Below are 23372 nucleotides of genomic sequence, written 5' to 3'. Positions count from 1 at the left end.
TTTATCAAAATGTTTTTTATGGCAGTCATTTATTTTTATGAAAAGTAATTTTGAGTTGCAATTACCTCAAAGTGTGTTTGTAAGCATGAATGTGTTAGTAGGCTGTACCATGCTGGGGGTGGTGGTGGGGGAATAGGACAAAAAGTGTCTTAACACTTTGCTTGCTGTAAAGTCATACTCAGAGTAGGCCTACTGAAACCTATGCACTTAAGCGAATCATGATGACTAACATAAATGCATTGATTTCAGTAGGTCTACTGCGTTTGACTTGATCGGGTACCGAGAGAGCATTGTTTTAAATTCACCCCAATGAGCTAGAACAAAAGACAATGCTGGCTTATGTTGCTGCATACATCCAGAAATGCAAAGGCCTAAAAGTAGTGTTCTGAGAAGAGCTATTGTAAAGACAAAAAAGAAAAAAGCATTCTAGCAGCAGAGCAACCAGGGAGTTTTAAATGATGACACTACTGCAGTTGAAAGAGCAAACCTTAACCAAGCCTTCCCATGCTCAGCCTCTTCCACAGGCACTGGGTTTGAAAAGCAGCCTTGATCAAATGATTCCCAGGTCCATTTAAATATTCTGACATCAGAGCAAATTAGCAATGTTGAAGGTTGCAAATTTGTCTTTGTTTACTTTCCACTCTGTTTCGCCTCTAAGAGGGAATTAAAGGCTCAGGAAGCCCTGGCGCTGTGTGAGGCTGTGATTAAGAGAGATAAGCAAGTGTGGATTACTGTTCCTCAGCTGTTGAAAAAGCGGCAACAATCAGGAGATTATGGGTTGATAAGGGATACATAGAAAGCTGTGAGCCTAACAAATTTATAGCATCCATTTCTGACGGAGGGGTAGGGGCTCACAGTACCAGGTAAGGTACATAGTCAAAAATGGGATGCACTTGGTAGTCTCACTTATATGTCTCTTGTTCATTTCACAGCCAAGAAGCTAAGCACCCACCCTCCTCAACAAAGCACAGAACCTAGGGCTTGCCAATCAGAAGGTCAGCGGTTCGAATCCCCGTGACAGGGTGAGCTTCCGTTGTTCGGTCCCAGCTCCTGCCAACCTAGCGGTTTGAAAGCACGTCAAGTGCAAGTAGATAAATAGGTCCACTCCAGTGGGAAGGTAAACAGCATTTCTGTGCACTGGCTTCGCCAGAAGTGGCTTAGTCATGCTGGCCACATGACCCGGAAGCTCCCTCAGCCAGTAAAGCAAGAAGAGTGCCACAACCCCAGAGTTGCGACTGGACCTAATGGCCAGGGGTACCTTTACCTTTACCTTTAGCTGATTGCAAAACATGTGTGGGTGCATTTATGTGTGCCCGCATGTCAACATTTGTACCTGAATTAATAAAACCTTTGAAAGCATTTTATCTTAAGTAAAAACTGCCATTTGACTTCACAAATCAAATTTGGCTGCAGCCCAGTTTCTTTGATAAATACGTGAATACCTGAACTCACAAATACGTGAAGCTGAGGCTTGTGGCAACTATGAATTGTGCCTTTCTCTACTTTGAATCAGAGCTTTTGAATATAAGAGGGGGAAAGTATCTCAGCAGGGAACGCTGAAGTAGGAACAAGTTGCTAGGGTTCACAAGTTTGCATGAGATGAGGGGGGACGTGGCAGAATTAAAACAAAATTTGGTTATTTGAAGCAACGAACGGATTGACACCTCTGTTAGTATCTGTTAGTAACATACTTTTCATGGCATTAATCCAAAGCATTTTCAGTCCATGGGCTCTGCATCTCCTAGTGGGTTCTGCATCTCTTACTTCAAAAGATAGCCCTTCGTACAAAAAGCCAATCGCAAAAGCTGAGTCACCTTCAGAAAAACTTCCATATCAGGGTGGAGAATCCATGGCCTTTGAAATGTTACTGGACTCCAAGTCCCATCAGCCCCAGACAGGAAGTTCAATGGTCAAAGATGGTGGGAGTTGTAGTCTAGCAACATCTGGGTAGGGCCACACATTCCTGAATGTGTCTAATTGGCTGTTTAGATCACAGCCTATTTAGTCATTTCAGAGGTGGAAAATCTGTCTGTATTATAAAAATTGAATTCATATGCACGGCTCTATAATTCGAACTTCCCCCAACCTGGTGCCTTCCAGATATTTTGGACTACAACTCTCAACAAACTCAGTAAATATGGTCAATGATCAGGGATGGTGGGAGCTATCATCCAAAAACATCTGGAAGGCACCAGGTTGGAGAAAGCTATTCTGTATTTTTCAAATAAGGAAAAGGAAAAACCATGACAAGGATTATGGATAACAAAAATAGCTAAGAGTTCTTTCCAGAGCACCTTATTTACCCATCCTCATCTTTGATTAATTTTTAAAATATATATATATATATGGGGATTTGCACATGGAACACATGGCATAATACTTCCCAAACTTGAAAGATGACACCAACATAGCTGCGTGGCTAGCCAGACAGATCTGATGCAGGGGGCGAGGCTGGGGAAAACATCCCTTTACAAAGGCCACACAATGCCCATGACAGTCACTGAAACAACAGAAGTAATTACGGTAGACACCCAACACTTAAATACGGTACAGCCGCTGGTTATGTAGCTGCTAATGTCACAAACCATTCTTCTCACCAAGTCAGTTTTAATAACAGAGGTGCTATTGGTCAAAAGGCATATCTAGAACAGAAGATGAATCCCCAAAGATCCTTCCTAATAAAGAAATGTAGCCCATAGGGACAACATAATAGCCCATAGCACAACAGAACCTGTCTACGTTAGTTCTGAGCTGGAATGGGAGACGAACATTGCATGAATGTTTTGTTTCTGTGAAATATACCTCCCCTTCTCAGCCATTTTTCACACAGCTTTGCAAAAGGGAAGAATACTATTTCCAATGAAGCAGAGGCTAGACGAGCAGGGAATGCATCTTATTGCTGGGCACATTCCTACCTAGAGATACCAGGGACTGAATCTTGGACTTCATGCATGCAAAGGCAATGTTCTGCCATGGAGATATGGCCCTTCCCCAAAGGATGACCCACTCACTCTCAGTAGCTGGAAATCTCCTTCCTGTTACAACTATAGAGGGATGTTGTCTCAGCAGACAGCTCAAGTCTTATGTAGGCTGATAAGACCTTAATATAAATGGCCCTGCCTCCCTAAAGGAACTGGCTGTGTTTTTAAAGGATCCATGTATCCACTGGGTTTTGCAAGTTCAGGGAGACTGAAGTGCTACTGGGGACCTGTCTTCTGAGACTAATCCAACCACAAAAAATATTGTAACCATTCCTGAATCTAAAATGTTTTCAACAAATTTACGTTTTAAAAATCCCAAATAAAATAAAGTTGCACACAAGTCATGCTTCAACAACATTACCTTATGGAAGTTTACATTAGCTGAAGCTAGTCCAAACCTATAAACCTATGGTGTAGCATAAGCTAACATTTTCATATATATTAGATTCCTTCACTTAAGGAATTGATCGTGTTGTTGAATGAGTTGCCATGAAATTTGAAAATGGCAGCATTCAAACTGGTAGCCACACAAACCCACTGCTCAAGATCAGAATGCAGGACTGCAAAAATGAACGTCCAGTTTTTACGTCATTAAAAATAAAATGCTTACAATCATTCTTCAGTCACATAGGTACAAATCCATGTCTCATTGTTGCTTCCAGTTTGACTGATGAGCCAAATTCTTTCTTTAGAAAACAGCCACAAAATGAATAGATTACAAGCTAGGACAACTCCTATTTTTGAAAGTAAATCATGACCTGTTCTCTTTCATACTAGGAGTGACTACGAATGCAACCTTGTACTGGCCTGCCCCAGCATCCCATTGTGACATCATACTGTGTTTTTAACCTCGCTGTCCAATGAGCCGCAGCTCATCTCCATAATTTGCTTTGTGAGGAGACTTGTTTCATAACAACTCCTTGTGGTTGAACAGCCAACTGCCTTTGAAGTAAGGTATATTTTAGACACATTCAACATGTTGCTGGAAACCACGATTGCTGCCACCATTTTGGATGCTCCTACAGAACTCTGGCGATTTGTAAATCCTCATTCCAGGTGTTTTAAGATGCACTGCACGCCTAGGTATCATATGTCCTATGCTTAAAAAAAGCCACGATTGAAGTATCCAAGGAACACAGAACTTAAAGCTCTAAAGCAACAGTGCTGGTTACAGACAAACAAGCAGACAGTGTGGTGTAGTGGCTAGAGTATCAGACTACTACCAGGGTTCAAGCCCTGACTCAGTCCATGAAGGTTACTGGGTGACCCTTGGGCCAGTCACCATTTCCTTGCCCTACCTCGCAGTGTAACTGTAAAGATAAAATGGGATGGAGGAGAGCCACATATACCACCCTGAGCTGCTTGGAGGAAAGGCAGGGCAGAAATGCAATAATAAATATATAAATAAAATATGGTTACTACTAAGACCGAGCTTAAATGGTTCATGTATTTCAGTAACATTTTTTTACTGTTCTAAACAAATACCATTTCAACCATTTTCCAGCAAAAAATATTCACCTCTTCCTTCACATTGTCCCCACCCATCCCTCTCTTACACACTCAACTTGTTTCATATGGCTCCAGTGACATCAGGGCATAGCCATATCTGATTGGCTACATCATGTTCTGATGTCCTCACATCTACTATGTGGTCATTCATGGACCCTGCTCTTAACTCATGTAACTTACCCTTACGGATGTCACCATGTAGCCAAATGCTGATATGTCATCCCAACTAAGTACTGCTGCCAGCACTGAGGGGGCAGTTGGCAATGTGCCCTTGGAGTAGGGTGGGGGAAGACACACACCACTGTGACCACTGCCCCCCACCTTGGCACTCTGCTCCCCCATCTCAACCCACTCAATATGACCCAGGCCTCTCCACGTTCTCCTCCACACCACCACCACTGCAAGCATGTTGCAAAGAATTTGACTGCTTGCACCTACACACTCTACAAGGTGGCCCTTTCCAGTTATGCCAGCAGAATTTTAAAAGGCAAGTTCAAAATGAAGCAAGCAAGAGCTCTCACTGCAAGTTGCTGAAGACTCAAGGCTGGAAATAAAGGGGGTGCGCTTCTTAAGAGAGAGTGGAACAGAGCTCCACTACCGCCTCACTTCCACCAGCCTTCCTCCTATGTGCCCAGAGGCATTCTAGGAATTTCCCTCTCATTGAATGGTTCAGGTGACCACCCTATGTGTTTATTTGGAATAAGTCCTATTGAACTCAGTGGGGCTAGAGTAGGCATCCCCAAACTGCGGCCCTCCAGATGTTTTGGCCTACAACTCCCATGATTCCTAGCTAACAGGACCAGTGGTCAGGGAAGATGGGAATTGTAGTCCAAAACATCTGGAGGGCCGAAGTTTGGGGATGCCTGGGCTAGAGGCTCATCCACATTCCTGCTTGCCCAGCCGCTTGCCCCCAGAAAAACTTGCTGTTTACTGCCAAATCGGAGCAAACACCAATTGGCTTTTATTCAGATAGATGTCTGCTCTGATTTAGCTCTAAAGAGCAGCTTTTGGGGGGGGGGGGTTGCAGTGGCACAAAGGCAAAAACCACTCAGACCCATGCATCAAAAGCATCGTAGAAGTGGAAAACTGCTTGGACCCATGCTTTTGTGAGATGGGCCAAGTGGAATTCTGGACGAGTCCTTAGTTCCAGGCGAATATGGCATAGGATCAGATTGGGATGCACTTAACAAGAATCACATTTATTCATTTTTATCCTAAACATGTTTACTCAAATGTAAGTTCCATTGAGTCCATTACTTCCAAGTATATCCAGGATGGCAGCCTTAATTGAACACCCAGTGAAAATACTGATCATGGCTCCCTTCTTATTTCAGGCATTATGTATTTCCAAGTAATTCTAGTCTATTAATGCCACATAGTTTGTATAAAGGTAAAGGTAAAGGTAAAGGTACCCCTGACCATTAGGTCCAGTCATGACCGACTCTGGGGTTGCGCGCTCATCTCGCATTATTGGCCGAGGGAGCCGGCGTACAGCTTCCAGGTCATGTGGCCAGCATGACAAAGCCGCTTCTGGCAAACCAGAGCAGCACATGGAAACGCCGTTTACCTTCCCGCTGTAGCGGTTCCTATTTATCTACTTGCATTTTGACGTGCTTTCGAACTGCTAGGTTGGCAGGAGCTGGGACCAAGCAACGGGAGCTCACCCTGTCACAGGGATTCGAACCGCCAACCTTCTGATCAGCAAGCCCTATGCTCAGTGGTTTAACCACAGCGCCACCTGGGTCCCTATGTATTTCCAAGTAATTCTAGTCTATTAATGCCACATAGTTTGTATAGATGTTATCAAATTATACAGAAAAAAGTGAGGGTGAATTTTTAAATAAAACTACTACTTTGCTAATGTATTTTAAACCTGAAAACACTTTTTTATTATTGTGAGTTTTCAAAACGTAGTAAATTCTCCAGTAAATTCTCAAACTAAGAGATGTAAACTGAAAATAACAAAAGCCAATCTTTCAAGAGGTGCAGTGCATGTGGCCTCTAGGTGTCATTCTTCACCATGTTTAGTCCATATCCTTCAATGGGCTCCTCATTACTCTGTGTATCAAGTGAAGATTATTGTTTGAGGAGGTGTTTGTTCTAATTTCCCACCCATTGTTTACTAAAGAAGATAAATTTGCCCTGCATCGTTAGAATATTCATAACAAGAGCTCTGGCAACATTAATAAATTAAAAGTAGGTGGTAGATTTTTCTTCTTCTTCCAGTCTTCAGATTCCCTTGAGCAGAGATCAGCCCAAGTCGAAGATAATAAAGTATTCATATGAAAAATCAACTATTCATGTGTGGTCCACACAAACTGGACACCTTAGTTCTCCCATAAGGAAAACTGTTCTGGAAAACTGCAAATTCCAACAGGTACATTATACAGTAGTACCTTGGATCCTGAACACGTTGCGAGTCGACCGTTTTGGCTCTTGAATGCCACAAACCCGAAAGTGATGTTCCGGTTTGCGAACCTTCTTTGGAACCCGAACGTCCGACACAGCTTCCAAATGGCTGCAGGAGCTTCCTGCAGCCAATCAGAAGCCATGCCTTGGTTTCCAAACGATTTAGAAGTTGAACCGACTTCCAGAACGGATTCCGTTCAACTTCTGAGGTACCACTGTATAGGAGGTCATGTTGTCCTCTTTGCTTTGGTTCAGATGTGGTTCTGGACTCCCTGATGCTTGCTAGCAGGTAGTATCTGGTTTATTACTGAGAAATTTTGAATCAGCCCATGTCCCTGAACTCTGATGCCTTCTTGCTTGCCTGGATGAAGGGTACAGAGGGGTGTGTATATATAGAAAATAGGCTATTGTACAAAGGTAAAATTTACATTCATTGCTGCACCCACTTTTGCCTCTGGCCACACCCACCAGTGGCATGTGTGTGCCCTGCAGAAGATTACCCACAAGAGGATGCAGTCCTTGGGCTAAAAACGAAGATAGGAATCCATGATCTAATTATAGGTTTTTCTTTTATAATGGGTTGTATCCAGACTAACAGTGCAATCTTATGCATGTGAGAGCCAGTGTGGTGTAGTGGTTAAAAGCGGTAGACTTGTAATCTGGGGAGCCAGGTTCGCGTCTCCGCTCCTCCACATGCAGCTGCTGGGTGACCTTGGGCTAGTCACACTTCTCTGAAGTCTCTCAGCCCCACTCACCTCACAGGGTGTCTGTTGTGGGGGAGGAGGGGAAAGGAGATTGTTAGCCGCTTTGAGACTCCTTCGGGTAGTGATAAAGTGGGATGTCAAATCCAAACTCTTCTTCTTCTACTACTCAGATTTCAACATGGCTTATTCCCAGGTAAGTGAATGCAAAATTGCAGCCTATGTTTACTGAACCTATATGCCACTGAACACAATAAGACAAACGAATCAATGGGAACAAAGTGGAACCAACTGGTTCTGGATCCAACCCACCACTGCTATTATATACTGATCATTTGTTTGTTGATACAGGTAGGTAGCCGTGTTGGTCTGAGTCGAAGCAAAAAAAAAAATCCTTCAGTAGCACCTTAAAGACCAACTAAGTTTATATTTTGGTATGAGCTTTCGTGTGCATGCACACTTCTTCAGATTGTTTGTTGAGTTTGCCTTTCCACCAAACAATGCTCGTTTGAAATCTGTTTGCGTCCTTAGCAGAGCCCAGAGACATTATACTGCCCCATGATAGATCAAATGAACCTTAAGAAGGCAAAGGGGATGCAAATTAGCACTACATCCCTGTAATGACAGCAGACATCATTACTGGTTTAAATATAGCACTATTATGCTTCTCTTGCTGGCACATAGTCAGAGAAGCTTTCTAATGAATTGGTAGCGGGAGCCCTGGCAATTTGGGTAGTTCATCCCTTGAGATACAGAAGATAACCTTGGTCATAACATGTCACCGTTGCTTCTGAACATTTTCTGGAGAGCGTAAATTTATTCTTTGTGGTGCCACTCAGTGAAGCAAGGTAGCTTTCTCCATTACACAGAGATGATACGAGTAAAAGGGTGATGAATGTTCATTATGTTCACTGCGCTGCTCAAGTAATGCTTGAATTTGCTGAGTAGCACCAGCCACAGAATTCACCAGTCACAAACCTATCATCACTATCTAGCTGCGAAAATGAATGGCAAAGGAAAGCGACATAAATATGAAAGGGCAAGTTGACAATTTGTCATCAGCACTGATGTATGAACGTAAAGCATAAAATACTAGAGAAAACTTTATATTTATATCAAAGGATACATATCCATCAAGGTAAATGCTAACTTCATTCTGGAACTCAGATAGGAAGGACCACCCCTGCCCTTTCTCTAACTCTTCCTGATATATATCGGGGGTGGGGGGGGTGAGAAATAAGATGTGTGTGTTTCTGCTGCACTCTGTTTATGCAAAAGGATAATGTGGAAATCCAAACGTACAGGTTTCCTATACTACACCCAACATTCACATTTTCAGCCTTTCCACACATTCTGCTTCAGACACAAGCACTTCCATTATTTTGAACACTAGGGATGATTCCGTCTTAGAAAGCTCAAAGTTTCCCATGATGGGTTAGTCACCTAAAGAGAATGGATTACACCTGGGCATTAGATGAACAAACTAGACAGCAATTGCTCTTTAGGTTAGCTAAAGAGAAGCAAAAACAGCTGGCTGAGGCAGTTGTAGCCCAAAATATCCCAGGGATACCAGGTTGGAGAGGGCTGATCTAGAGTGAGAGAAAGTGACAGGCAGACCAGTTGGACTCCCTAAGAGATGGTTCTAGTATGGGTTGAGAATAACAGTATAACGGGACTTCCGGTTCGTCGCAGCGGTGAGAAGGACGCAGGGACTTCGCGTGCCGAGGTCCCTGGCTTCTCGGAGGGGGGGGAAGTCCGCAGAGCGAGCGGACTCCCCGTAAAAGCATCGGATAGAGAGTTCCGATGACTTAGGCGTCCAGCGGCTGCTCCGTTTGGCAGATCCCCCGCCGCCCGAGAGCTCAATAGAGCGATCGTGAGCCGGCGGGGTTGAACCGCGGGAGCCATTTTGGGCCACATCTTACCTCCGGGAGGCGAAGCTCCGAGTCCTGACCCGGCAAGCGGCGGATTCTTCCGATTTAAATCAAAGATTTCCAAAGAAGTAAGTGGAACTTTGATCTGGATTCTAAATTTGCCGATTGGAAAAATAGGAGAGACTTTAAAGTAACGGAAGTCGGTCTCTTCCTAATGGGAAACTGGGAGGCGATTTAAAAAAAAAAAAACCTAAGCCGAACAACGAAAGAATTTGGAGTTGTGGACCCGAGAGGGAAAAAAAGACTTTTTTGGAACCATCTCAGCCCCCGAGTCCGGCACCCCTTGAGGCACAGCGGCATTAAGGGGAAGAGTGTTTTGACAGCTGTCAAAAGCTGTCAAACTGTCAAAAGACCGGGTGGATTGATTGCATTGTTGAACAGCTAAAAATTGTTTGAAAACGTGATAGAACTACTTAAATTGGAAGTAAGAACGGATTTGGGATTGAGTTATGAACTAAGGAAAAGAACAGCCAAAATGGAGTCGATCGTCTGAGAAAGGAATTTTCCAGTACCCATTGTTCCCTACCCCCTGTTTATCTGCGGTTACAAGAAGTATGAAAACAAAGCTTTCTCGAGCCTTCCAGGAGACTGTGTTGAACTATTTGCTGTCATGGGAAGACTTTTACAAGGAACGGCAACATCTCAACTTATCACCAGTCGAGACTGAAGTCCAAATCCAGGACTTAGAGGATAATTTAGATTTGGAGATTGCTGAATCTGAGACTGTGTGTGAGGAGAAACAATTGGATGAAAGGATTGAAGAGGACTTGGACTATGACAAATTTGTTTGGGATGAAGCAAAATATGACTTCCAAAAGGAAGAAAAACAAGCAGAAGAAGAAGATGAGAGGCAAAGGAACTTAAAGACTAATGGAATTAAAGATCCTGGAGGGGTTAAAATGTGGAGTGGTGTTTTTGAGGGATGGGAAGGACAGGGACAGGGGGGGGCAAAGGTCTGGAGATGGATTTGGGAAAGAATGGGTGTGGGGTAAAAACTTTAGTTAAAAGGTATTGTTTTGGTTTTTGAAAGACGGTTTTCGAAATCTTGGCATGATAATGGAAACGCTGAACCAATTGGGGGAAAAAGACTTAGGGAGAGGAGATGGAATGTAAAAAAGAAAGGGAAAAAAGTTATGTTTTCTTAAGGGAGCATAAGAATAGTTTGGGAAAGAATTTTTAAGTTATTGTAAATTTTCGTAAGTTAAGTGAGGTGTTTAGGCAAGAAAGCTGCCTACCCCCCTCTCCTTATTCTGAGGCACTCAGTGGCAGGGGGTGCCCAGATGGGTGAGGAGGAAATGGAACCTTGGAAGTGCTGTGCCCTGCGGGTTCCTCTTGTGGCAGGAGGGGACCTGTGGGAGGGCAGCATGAAAAAGGAGGAGGATTGAGTTAATATTATAAGATTAAGATTTGAAACTGAGTTGGAAAATTCGCCACAAGTAATCAGAATTTGTTAGGAAAACCATGAGGAAGACTATCGAGGGAGTCGCAATTAAAATGTTAAAATAACAAGAACTGGGAAGTTTCAACTTTTCCCAATTTTCTTTTTCTTTTTTTTTCTTTTTTGTTTGTGGTGTTGTATGATTATGAAAGAGTTGGGGGATGCAAATCCCCATAACTCCTTCCTCCCTGTTCTCTCAGTGGCAGGGGGGGATAGGGGGGAGGAGGGAGGGGGGAAGCTGAACTCAACTCACAATTGGACCCCTTTGATTCTTAAAGCACACGGGTTCCACTGGTGGCAGAAGTGGACCGGTGGGTGGAGGGAAAATGAAGGGACAGTGCTATATTGTATGTTTTGTTTGTGTCTGTCTTTTTTGAAAATCAATAAAAATCTTTTTTTTTTAAAAAAAGAGAATAACAGTATAACAATAAACATTCGCAACGGTTTGTGTCATCAAGTACAACTATGATAAGACAGAAATGAAGCTCTCCTCCATCTCATTAGCTCAACACAACCCTTCAAAATGACCTCTGAGATTCAGGTGGCCTCCCCTTCTCACCATTATGTGAAAAATGGGGACCAAATCTCCAGAAATTGACCCTCTCTCTCTGCATACCTTTGTCCCCAATCTGTTCTGGGTTTTCTTCCAACCCTCCAGAGCAGATTTGAGGGTTGTGGGGGCAGAGAGGGAGAGGTAGTCCTGTTGTACAGGCAGAAGTTACTGTGCTGACAAAACGACTTTGTTGAATACAACCCCATTAATTACTTGAGAACAATTGTCAGCCACTTATTCCTAGATTATTATTTTTAAAAAGAGAAGCTGAATGCAAATGCTTAATCATCTTAACTGTATAATTCATGAATTAACATAAATACAAAGGGTTCCGTGATTCCTGCCTCACAAACCAGTATATTTGTAACACTCCTTTTAGGTTTTTGTTTTTTGTTTTGCCTTACAATGGTCAAATATAGGGCTGTGGTCACTGAACACAGTTCATCCCCCCCCCAGTTGATTGTATTTTAATTCTTGAAACATGCAGCTATTCATGTTGTGCTTTTTCCAATTTTACAGAGCCAGTGCATGCTAAGAATCATAGAGTTGGAAGAGACCACAAGGGCCATCCAGCCCAACCCCCTGCGAAGCAGGAAACACCATCAAAACATTCTTGACATATGGCTGTCAAGCCTCTGCAACAGTGCAACAAATGATTTCTCTAATCATACATATTATGCACATTGCTTTTCCACAAATAAAAGTATACAACTTTTGAAAATAAGCAATGATTTCCAGGAAAACAGCCATTTTCACTTCAATTAAGTTTTTATGTTCTGATTTCCCTGATGACCAATGTTCTATCTAAGTGTGAAATGCTCTCCGGCAGATAAAGAAGAAAACATTTTGTGTCAGGAAAGGCATATCTTACCTATTATAATATTAAAGAAATTCAGATAGGCTTTTTAAAAAATAGATATTATTTTTTACAGATATTATTATTTTTTACAGATATTACAGATATTTTTACAGATATTATTATTTTTTACTTGGCCGTTGCTAGGATTAGGACACCAGACAATTGACTGAAGAAATATTAGCAGTAAACCATCTAAGAACCAAGGCTTTCTATGGACATGCCTAGATATGGGAACTTCTATGTCAAGCTTCTGCATATGTGGTTCTGCCTCCCTGCCCCCCATTCCTGTTCTACACTTTGATCTCAATGAGAAGTGCTTTTTTTAATGGCTCTGCAAAAAAATGAGCAATTCTCACATATTATATGCCTTATTGTACATATAATATTATGTGCACATTATATCCATGCACATTCCAGGTTTCCTAAACCAGGCAGCACATATTAACAGATACATACAACAATGCATTTAAATTCATACAAAAGTATGCTACAGAAATATAGTACCTCATGGGGCTTGACTCTTTTATATGTATTACACATATATTACAAGCATCTTTGCATGTAACTTTGCATATAATTAAGTCGGTCTTTTAAAAAACAAACAAAGAATGCATGAGCAGCTTAGACAGAAGCAGGTGCTCGATGCAATAGTCAGTCTGATGTGAGCAAAGCTCAATTAGATGAAAACTGTCAAATCCTGCATATAAATCCATTTAAAATGGAATCTTCCTTCATCCCTAGCCATGCCCTCTTATCTTTTTGCTCTTATATCACAATATAACAAGGGTGGAGAATCTTTTTGGCCAAGCAGGTCAAATGTTTATCTTCCCCTCCCCCACAGCCTCCCACCCAATTTCTACAGGTTGGAAGGACCACCTGCCTGTCAATCACCTGATATCACAACCAGACGACAGAGATAGGAAATCCTGTTTACTTATAAAAGTTGACGTGTGGTGCTGGTGGTGCGAAAACAACCAGCGAAGCAGCACTGAACAGGGTTAACCCCTCTACTCATCGGAAAGAGTTAAATCCTGCTCCTTTTGCTCCATGTGCCAAGTTCCCTTTTGGGAACAGGTGGGTGCAGTCAACACACAAGTGAACCCCACCCCTTGCTCATCAGCTGATGTCACCCACTCATCAGAATAATGTCAGCTGACTGGCAGGCATGTGCAGTTGGGGGGGGGTGACTTTGTGGGCTAAATTGGATTCCCTAATACCTCAATGTCCAGCTAGGCCCTTTTTAGGATGGGAAGAACTCGCACTTCTTTAAGTGTTGGTGGGCGTCACCTTCTGTAGGAAGGCATTAACTACTCCCTAGACCAGGCATCCCCAAACTGCGGCCCTCCAGATGTTTTGGCCTACAACTCCCATGATCCCTAGCTAACAGGACCAGTGGTCAGGGATGATGGGAATTGTAGTCCAAAACATCTGGAGGGCCGAAGCCTGGGGATGCCTGCCCTAGACCCAACCAGTCAATCCCTATTATTTGAAGCTTTCTGTGAAGGCTGGAGTCATCTGCATGCCCTGGAGCTTTTGAACCAGACTTTGAACCAACAATTGTCTGTTGGTACAAGTACGTACACTCAAACTGATTTTCAAGGTAATCCTAAATATTATCATCTCCCAAAATATCACTGTAATGATTTGTTCCTACTCCCAGACAACAGTTTCTCAGGCTGGAATGCAAGCATTCAGGAAGTCTCATTCTTATCACTGAGTATCTTCTGTACAATGTGGTTCTGCAAAATCACATGCTTTTAATCACACATATACACACACTTCACAGAACCCTTCAACAGTGCCTTGCCCTGTGTATCTTTAGTTTGCTTGAACTATGATAACACAAACTTTTTTATTTGGGCTAGGCAGTCTTATACAGTAGGTGGCAATATTTGAAAATTACTGCCCTGGAGAAATAGAAAGGTCTAGTATTTGTCAGCATTCCAGTATCAGCACCATGGACAGTTATATTTTCTGTCTTCCCCCATGTGGGTTTTGTAACATGTGCAGTAGTTACAAATGCAGGTGCATTTGGAATATTTTAGTAGTACAGGTGGTTAAGCTACACTAGTGTACACCAATGAAAGTGGCTAAACCAAGATAATATGGGTCTGATATCCCATCACTATTTAAAGCCTTATATCTTTCAGAATAATGTCTAGAACACTTTGCTAAGAGTGGGGACCATTTAAACCTCCAAACGCTTTGGATAAGTTCACATCGAAAATCCTGTGGTCTATTCTTAAACTGAGATCTCTGTTATCCTAGTCTAAGCACTAAACCACCTTTGACATACTTTTATTTTACTGCTGGAGGGGAATGGCCTGAGAATGCATAAATACATTTTTACTTGGGATCAAATACTTTGTAACCACGTTAAGCACCGCAAAACACTTTTAAATGTACTAAAAACAAAGCATGTATTAGTTGAAATAGTTTTCCCCAAGAACAAAATCAGTGAAAACTATTTAAATTTCCAATTATCATTCAAATTAGTTTTGGATGTGACATGTGGGGATTTTTTATTTTATTTTTTGCTGACGTTCACACCAAGAAATCAATATAAAGCTAGTATAATTATTTATTGGAGTAAGACTCTTGAAAACGGACTTGAAATCACTATTTGGATCCACCTGCAGGCCTTTTCAGCCTGACTGCAGCTGAGAGGATGAGACAGCAGGGAAACCCATTCAGGCTGATCCAATTTAGATATGCAAATTTTATCTCGTGTGCTTGAAAGAAACATTATGGCGCAGCATAATTTGCACCTTGAGTTCTAAGGAAAAATATTTCTAATCTAATGAAAACATGCCTCCATTGTTCATTTTCACACTCACCGGGTTTGATCCAAAACTATTCTTCACTTGCAAACTTCATACCTCTCTCTTGCTCTGTTTCATGTAAAACCATTAATTGAATATTAAAAAAAAAACAACTAAATGAACTTTTAAAAGAACTGTGGCTGACTACTACTACTACAGGCAAACTGTAACTTTATGGCACTTTTAACTGGTAAACTAATACATGACCATCTTCAGAGGATCAGTATTGAAAACATCCATGCTTTCTTTGAAAGAAACTGCCCGTGAAATGTCATAAGTGTATCTATGTATATTAAACTAAGCAGCAGAATTAGGGCAGCAGACCCCAGAGTCAGAACCTCAGAGTGACAAAAAGGAAAGCACAGGCTGAGGGATCAGGTACCAGGAAGTGATTCCGCAAACAGCACAGGAAGGACACAGTGTGGATTTCGAATAGACACATTTAATAAAGGACTTCGTGTTATATAACTCCTGTCTTCTTCTTTTCTGCAGTTGCAAATAACAATGGTGAAAGGAAAAATACAGTGACAACTGCACCTGAACAACAACAACAATAATAATTTATTATTTATACCCCGCTCATCTGGTTGGATTTCCCCAGTCACTCTGGGTGGCTTCCAACAGAAAAATGAAATAAAATAATCTATTAAACATTAAAAGCCTCCCTAAACAGGGCTGCCTTCAGATGTATTCTAAAAATCTGGTAGCTGTTTTTCTCTTTCACATCTGATGGGAGGGCGCCACTACCAAGAAGGCCCTCTGTCTAGTTCCCTGCAACTTGGCTTCTTGCAACGAGGGAACCGCCAGAAGGCTCTCGGTGCTGGACCTCAGTGTCTGGGCAGAACGATGGGGGTGGAGACGTTCCTTCAGGTTACTGGACCAAGGCCATTTAGGGCTTTAAAGGTCAGCACCAATACTTTGAACTGTGCTCGGAAACGTACTGGGAGCCAATGTAGATCTTTCAAGACCGGTGTTATGTCTCGGCAGTTGCTCCCAGTCACCAGTCTAGCTGCCGCATTCTGGATTAGTTGTAGTTTCCGGGTCACCTTCAAAGGTAGCCCAACATAGAGCGCATTGCAGTACAGTGGTACCTCGGTTTATGAACACAATTGGTTCCGGAAGTCTGTTCATAAACTGAAGCGTTCATAAACTGAAGCGAACTTTCCCATTGAAAGTAATGGAAAGTGAATTAATCCATTCCATATGGGTCCGCGGCATTCGTAAACTGAAAATTCGTAAACCGAGGTGTTTATAAACCGAGGTTCCACTGTAGTCCAAGCGGGAGATAACTAGAGCATGCACCACTCTGGCGAGACAGTCTGCAGACAGGTAGGGTCTCAGCCTGTGTACCAGATGGAGCTGATAAACAGCTGCCCTGGACACAGAATTGACCTGCGGCTCCATGGACAGCTGAGAGTCCAGAATGACTCCCAGGCTGCACACCTGGTCTTTCAGAGGCACAGTTACCCCATTCAGGACCAGGGAGTCCTCCACACCTGCCCGCCTCCTGTCCCCCACAAATAGTACTTCTGTCTTGTCAGGATTCAACCTCAATCTGTTAGCCGCCCTCCATCCTCCAACCACCTCCAGGCACTCTCACAGGACCTTCACCGCCTTCACTGGTTCTGATTTGAAAGAGAGGTAGAGCTGGGTATCATCCACATACTGATGAACACCCAGCCCAAATCCCCTGATGACCTCTCCCAGCATGTAGATGTTAAAAAGCATGGGGGAGAGGACAGAGCCCTGAGACACCCCACAAGTGAGAGCCCAGGGGTCCGAACACTCATCCCCCACCACCACTTTCTGAACACGGCCCAGGAGGAAGGAGCGGAACCACTGTGTGACAGTGCCCCCAGCTCCCAACCCCTCTAGACGGTCCAGAAGGATGTTATGGTCGATGGTGTCAAAAGCCGCTGAGAGATCCAGCAGAACTAGGAAACAACTCTCACCTTTGTCCCTAGCCTGCCAGAGATCATCAACCAGTGCGACCAAGGCAGTTTCAGTCCCATGATGAGGCCTGAATCCCGACTGGAAGGGATCCAAATGGTCCGCTTCTTCCAAGCATACCTGGAGTTGTTCAGCAACCACTCGCTCGATCACCTTGCCCAAGAATGGAAGATTTGAGACTGGGTGATAGTTGGCCATATTAGCTGCATCTAAAGATGGTTTTTTAAGAAGCGGTTTAATAACCGCCTCTTTCAGGGGGTCTGGGAAGGCTCCCTCACAGAGAGAAGCATTCAGCAACCCGCGAAGCCCATCGCCCAGCCATTCCCGGCTAGCTTTTATAAGCCAGGATGGGCAAGGATCAAGGAGACAGGTGGTTGGTTTCACTCGTCCAAGCAGCCTGTCCACATCCCCAGAGGTAACAGATTGGAATTGATCCCACGCAACTGGACTAGACAGGACTCTAGCGCTCTCCCGCCCCGGCCCTGCTCCCATGGTGGAGTCTACCTCTTCCCGATTCTGAGGGACTATCTGCAAAAAAAAAAAACTTTGCAAAATCGTTGCAGGAGATCATGCGGCACATACTGGGCCTCGATGGAGCAGGTGGTTCCACTAAACTGTGAACCACCTGAAAAAGTCTCCTGCTGCTGTTTTCTGCAGATGCAATAGAGGCGGTGAAGAAAGTCTTCTTCGCCATTGCTACCGCCACTTGGTAGGCTCGACATTGAGCTCTAACCCGTGTCCGGTCAGCTTCAGAATGAGTTATCCGCCACCGGCGCTCTAGCCGTCTCAGCGATTGTTTCATTGCCCTCAGATCCGTGGAAAACCACAGGGCTGTCCGGGCTCCATGCAATCGGAGAGGGCGCTTCGTAGCCAGACAGTCAATAGCCCTGGTTAACTCCACATTCCAGCGGGCCACCAGGGAATCGGCTGAAAGGCCACCAACATGGGATAAAGCATCCCCTACCACTCTCTGGAAACCATTTGGACCCATTAAGTGGCGGGGACGGACCATCTGAATCGGTCCCACCTCCCTGCAGAGGGGAAGGGTCACGGAGAAGTCCAGTTGCACCAGGTAGTAGTGATCTGACCATGGCACTTTTTTAGTTTTGCTTTTACTTAGTGTCAGATCACCAACATCCATAGAGGTAAACCCCGGGTCCAAGGCATGTCCGTGGCTATGAGTTGGGCCAGACTTTTTCAGGGACAGCCCCATGGAGGCCATGCTTTCCACGAAGTCCCGAGCGGCCCCTTGTAAGGTTGTGTCGGCATGGATATTAAAATCCCCTAGGACAACCAAACTAGGTGTCTCCATTGAACGTCCGCCACGACCTGAAGCAGCTCAGGCAGGGAATCCTTGGTGCAGCGAGGAGGTCGGTACATCAGAAGGAATCCTGTGCTGCCCCTATTGCCCAACTTCCAAAACATACACTCAGAGAACTGGGTCTTCCCAATAGGATGCCTGGTGCAAACTAGTGACTTCCTAAAAATCACTGCAACCCCCCCCCTTCCCACCCACAAGGCCTGGATTGCTGTGCGTAAGAGAAACCTGGTGGACACACAGCAGCTAAAAAAGGCCCATCTGCTTCATCCAACCAAGTCTCTGTTACACATGCCAGGTCAAGTCCTCCATCCATGATCAAGTCATGGATGGCAGTGGTCTTATGAATCATTGACCTGGCATTGCATAGCAATACCTTCAGGTCGTGTGGGTATCCCTTGCTGATTCCAGTATCCATCCGGTCAAGGCCAGACCTGGAGTCAGGGATAGTCCTCAGACAATGACTAAGCCTGCCTCCTCGGTAATGACATGGTCTGGTCTTAGCGTAACTCCTCCTACCCGTGATCACTGAGATCGGTTGTCCCAGTGCCACACACACACACCCCTGTGGAACCTGCCCCAGTCTTTTTGTTGGCTGTGACCCTCTCCCAGGCAGCCCTGACCCCTCCCCCTAAGAACAAATTAAAACCTATATAAAACACACAATAAACCACAATAAAATACTAACCAAGAAATAAAAATTACAAAAGTAACAAAATTAAACAAGTTCCAAAACCCAAAAAAAATCCACCCCCCCCCCACACCATAATGTATTTAAAATGGTAAAAAGAAAATTTTAAAACATTTTGAAAATAACTCTGCAGTTCAGGAAGCCAACTGCCCAGGTCCCTTTTACAGGCTCAGGGCCAAGGGCATGAGACTTGTAAATCAGACCATTTCTCACCATATTTTTATTTTTGTTTTTATTCATTGAATATTTAGCATGCCCTTCATCCAGAGAGGGGAAGGCCATAGCTTAGTGGCCAAGCATGTACGTTGCACAGAGAAGGCTCTGAGTTCAACTGCCAGCAGTTCCAGAGACGCATGGGAAAGACCTTCAGGCTGAAATCCTGGAGGACCAGCCAATGTAGACAGTACCAAAGAAGTCTAATCTTTTTTTGGACCAGGGGCAACATTAACCCTTCGCCAACCCTATAGCAGCTACATGCTACTGGTGGGTGCACCAAGAAGTGCTTGAAGCCACACTCCCTACACTCCCTTGTACAGGCATAAGCACACTGAGCCCTCCAGATGTTTTGGGACTACAACTCCCATCATACCTCACCACTGGTCCTGTTAGCTAGAGATGATGGGAGTTGTAGTCCCAAAACATCTGGAGGGCCGAGTTTGCCTGTGCCTGCCCTAGTACAACCCTTTCATACATACCTGGTTTTACATACTGGGGCGGGGGGGGGCACACACACCCACACACCCAAAATGAAACCCTAAAAATTAGTAAATGGTAGCATTTTTATTCATTGGAGTATTGAAGGGAAGATTGCAGGCCAGTAGAAAAATGGAGGCTAAGCTTTCTTTCCAAGCCAGTGTGTCACGTGGGACAGAGTTGTTAGCATGACAAAAGGTGCTGATGGCCCATAGTGATCCATTCTAAATATCTGCATGTCCGCAAATCTAAGACCTAACATAGTGTACACATCTTATAACAACTGGATCTGCTCCTTTACTTATAATGCACTGATCCCATGAGATTATGTGAAGATTCCTTTTCTACATAGACAGATCTTAATTATCACCTTGCCACAGTAAATACTTCTGCTGAGTCTCTAGCTTTCGTCTCATTTTTATGAGCCTTCCCTTGAGAATAGATGCTTATATTTCCAAGTTGCCAAGCATAACAATTTCCTCCCCCCCCCCCAAAAAAAGAAATTCCCTCTGTAATTTAAAAACAGATTATAGATTCCTTGGATTTTACTGACTTACCAAGTTTTTTTATTACAATTTTTTTAAATAAAAAAAGGACTGATAAAATCTATTTTCTTTCTGAAGACTACAAGCAGAACAAGACGGGTTGTGGAAATAGCTGCATATGTAAATAGCTGCACTTATGTTAATGCATCCCAAATCAAATTGTATGTGTATTTTAAAGGCATGTTCTGTACATTAATAAAAGACAATATTGTCAACTACAATATGAAACCTCGAGGTGAGGGTTTCATTCACTTCATTTAAAAATTGTCACACTAATGTTGCCCCATGGGAATCCCTCAATGAACATTCATACAGAGACAGATAATATTGTACCTCATCCCTTCAAAATAAATGCTTTTAGGTTTCTGAAATGCAGAAGCTGCTGCCAAAACCATGAGATCCATATTCTGGCAAGATTCAAGATAAGGGGATATATTAAATAAATGCTGAAGAAAATATTATTCAAATTCTTGCTGTTATTTTTTTTAAAAAAAAATCTTATTTTGATGCAGCAAAGCTCTGCTCAAGAAATTGCCTTTCAAATCTTGATCAGATTATCCAGTCACAGCTGCACAAAAGGAAACTCTTCTCCAGTAAATATTTGCAATACATTATAATCTCTGGCTTTGGTGATTAACAATCCATAAAGAGATTTTAAGCAAAGCTATCAGTTTAATCTAGCAAAGCTTTACATCCAGAATGTCAGACAGAATCAGATGGTTCTAGTAGTGAGGCAATGATGCGGCCACATTTTCTGAACCAAGACATTGAATTTTTAAAACCCCTGAGAGTTAAGGCCCCATTTGCTCCATCTGTGGTGCATCATGGGGGGGGGAGAGAAGATGGGGTTTTGTGTGGAATCATCTATGGAATAGCATGTTGTTTCCAAGCTCCAATAATTCACCCGCAGAGCACAATGGCAAGTACACATTTTGGGGATCCACATTGCTTTCAGAATAAATCATCATGAAAACCTGTTTCTCAATAGCTACAGAGAAAAGAGCTAGGTTAATTTAAACGGATGTCTATGTGTTGTTTCCAAATGCCATCAACATTTGCCACTGCCTTTTTGAAAATACATGTGTTTATGGTGAAGTGTGTTTGTTTTCACAGACTCTTTATGGTGTGCATTTTCTTTATTCCTGTCTAAAGCCTCAGTATACTTTTAAAATCTACTGTATTGGCCCGAATATAAGCCGCACCCGAATATAAGCTTCACCTTTCAAATTCAAGGGGGGGGAGGAATAAAAAAAAAGACAATACCCGAATACAAGCCACTCCCTTAAAATTCCACGGGCACTAACACCCATTCCATTTTACCGTATGTCTGTTTCAGCAGCGATATCGTAAAAGCCCATTTTTGTAAGGTCGCGAATTTAAGCCGCACTTTAACTTTTCACAGTCGGAATTGGGGGGGGGGGGGAGTGAGGCTTATATTCAGGCCAATACAGTAATCAACTAGGGTGATTCAAGGTGCACCAAGGCAAATTCACAAAGATGTCTTCTTTAGAAGAAAAAAATGTTTATTACTGCTCCCCCCAAGTGCTGTCAACTTTCCCTTTTTTGCGGGAAATTCCCTTATTCAGCGCCCTTACTTTCATATCTGGGGGTTGACAGCCCCATAGGATTCCTTATCTTCAAATCCGGGGGTTGACAGCTATGCGCCCCCCCCCCAAAAAAACCAGTAACATAAAACACTAACAAGTTTCCAACTGTTGGTTATATATACAGCATGCAAAGCATGGCAATGTCCATTAGACTGTACAAGCATGACTTGAGCGCATGCACACATGATGCTGTCCACCGGATAGTTAAGGAAGCAAAGATCTCCAAAACATCTTTCAGCACTCAGGGAGATCTAACATCCATGGTTCACATGGAGGATGAAAGGACGCCAGATATCACTAATGCACTCATATTATATGACATCCCTCTTACTGCTGTACTCAGCTGTGTTAACCACTCAGATAATACCGTACTACCGTAGATACCACATTTTGTGGAGTCAGATCCATTTCAATACATTTTCTTGTGTATCTGTACTGAATTTGAAGACCCTGCAGGGTCTACATGCAAAAAGCTCCATCAATATTTTGATGCCAGTTCACTTATGAGAGTCATTGCCAAGTGGGGGTAGGGGCCTGCCTGGGGGGGGGCGAATAGGGGGCAGGGATAGGTAATGGGTCAGAACAGGGTGGGAGGAGACACAGGGATGAAACCTGCCCTCTCCACAGTATCTCGCCTCGGCTTTGCAGACTAGGCTGAGTGGATTTAGGGACCTGCCTGGGTGGGGGTGGGGGGTCCGAATAGGCTGCAGCATGGAATCAACTGAATATGGGCCTTTTACAGGGCCGTGCCTTTGGGTAGAATAGATGTTATTTCACATAACACACGTGGGTAGGGGAGTCAAGGTTGGGACAGGGCAAAATTTTACAGAACACGCACATTGGAGGAATGATTGTGTGCAAAATGAACAGGTCACAGGGATAACCCGGGGGGGGGGGGGTTGGACGGAGGAAAGGAGGGAAATCACAGGGGTAAGTGGGGGGGTTAGGGGGAGGGGGAATCACAGGGATAAGCCGGGGTGGGGGAAGAGGGGGCATAATAGGTCATGGATCAGGACAGAGTTGAGGGATTCACAGGGATGAGGGAGGGGATGAGGGGGGAATCATAGGGATAAGCTGGGGGTGAGGGGAGGAGTGGGGGAATCACAGGGATACGTCATGGATCGGCACAGGATAGGGGAAATCACACAAATAACCCACAGCGATGCGTGGCAGGGCCAGCTAGTATAGTATAATAAGACAGGTGTTTGCTGGGACAGCCTGAATGGGAAAGATGCCCCAATAGATAGCATTTCGTAGCTTGTGCTTATGATTTTACAAACCTAATTCCCCTCAATCTCCAGAGCAATTTTTCAGCATTTTAGAGGTTCGTTTTCAATGAAGTGAAAGATGAATATATAAATGGAA

At 43.6% G+C, this 23372-nt stretch overlaps 1 protein-coding gene across 2 annotated transcripts in view; it reads right to left on the bottom strand.

Annotated features, from left to right (window-relative positions):
* The window catches only part of THSD7A (thrombospondin type 1 domain containing 7A), a 277260-nt gene that overhangs the window by 214282 nt on the left and 39606 nt on the right, over positions 1–23372 (bottom strand). The gene's annotated exons all lie outside the window — the stretch shown is intronic.

This window comes from Zootoca vivipara, chromosome 12 (genome assembly GCF_963506605.1).
Source record: "Zootoca vivipara chromosome 12, rZooViv1.1, whole genome shotgun sequence".
Classification (NCBI taxonomy): Eukaryota; Metazoa; Chordata; class Lepidosauria; order Squamata; family Lacertidae; genus Zootoca; species Zootoca vivipara.
The sequence above is the reverse complement of the archived record's forward strand: the minus strand, read 5'-3'. Positions and strand labels throughout refer to the sequence as shown.